The 558-nt window shown below is 58.1% G+C and overlaps 1 long non-coding RNA gene across 1 annotated transcript in view; it reads left to right on the plus strand.

Annotated features, from left to right (window-relative positions):
• LOC119586059 overlaps positions 1-558 on the plus strand; it is a 16,250-nt gene extending 15,692 nt beyond the window's left edge. The window contains exon 3 of the long non-coding RNA XR_005229918.1: positions 546-558. This is a non-coding gene — a long non-coding RNA (uncharacterized LOC119586059). The remainder of the gene's footprint in view (positions 1-545) is intronic.

A 558-nucleotide genomic window follows, 5' to 3' on the forward strand; every position in this document is an offset into this window, starting at 1 on the left:
CATGTACACACACTCCACACTCTCCCCTCTCTCTCTCACTCCCCAATCACTACTCCTCTCTTATGGCCAAATCATCCTCTCCCTCTATTCCCCAATCATCACACCCCTCTCTCTCCCTCCATCATCACCCACTCTCTCCCTCAACCACTCACTCCCTCTTCCCCCTTCGTATCCCCCTCTCTCCCCCAATCCCTCCCAATCCCAATCATCACCTCCTTCTCCCTCCCCCAATTATCACTCCCTTCTCTCTCCCCCACTCATCACCCTCTCTCTCTCCCCCACTCATCACCCTCTCTCTCTCCCCCACTCATCACCCTCTCTCTCTCCCCCACTCATCACCCCTCCCTCTCTCCCCCAATTATCACTCCCTTCTTTCTTCCCCAATCATCACCCTCTCTCTCTCTCCCATTTATCACCCTCTCTCTCTCCCTCTAACCACACCCCTCTCTCTCCCCGCGCACTCCCCACCCACCCCTTCCTCCCCCTCTCCACCCATCCCCACGCTCTCACTCCCCACTCACCGAGCCCCTCTTCCCCGCCCACAGACTGGACCTCGAG

Source organism: Penaeus monodon, chromosome 20, assembly GCF_015228065.2.
Source record: "Penaeus monodon isolate SGIC_2016 chromosome 20, NSTDA_Pmon_1, whole genome shotgun sequence".
In the NCBI taxonomy this organism is placed as follows: Eukaryota; Metazoa; Arthropoda; class Malacostraca; order Decapoda; family Penaeidae; genus Penaeus; species Penaeus monodon.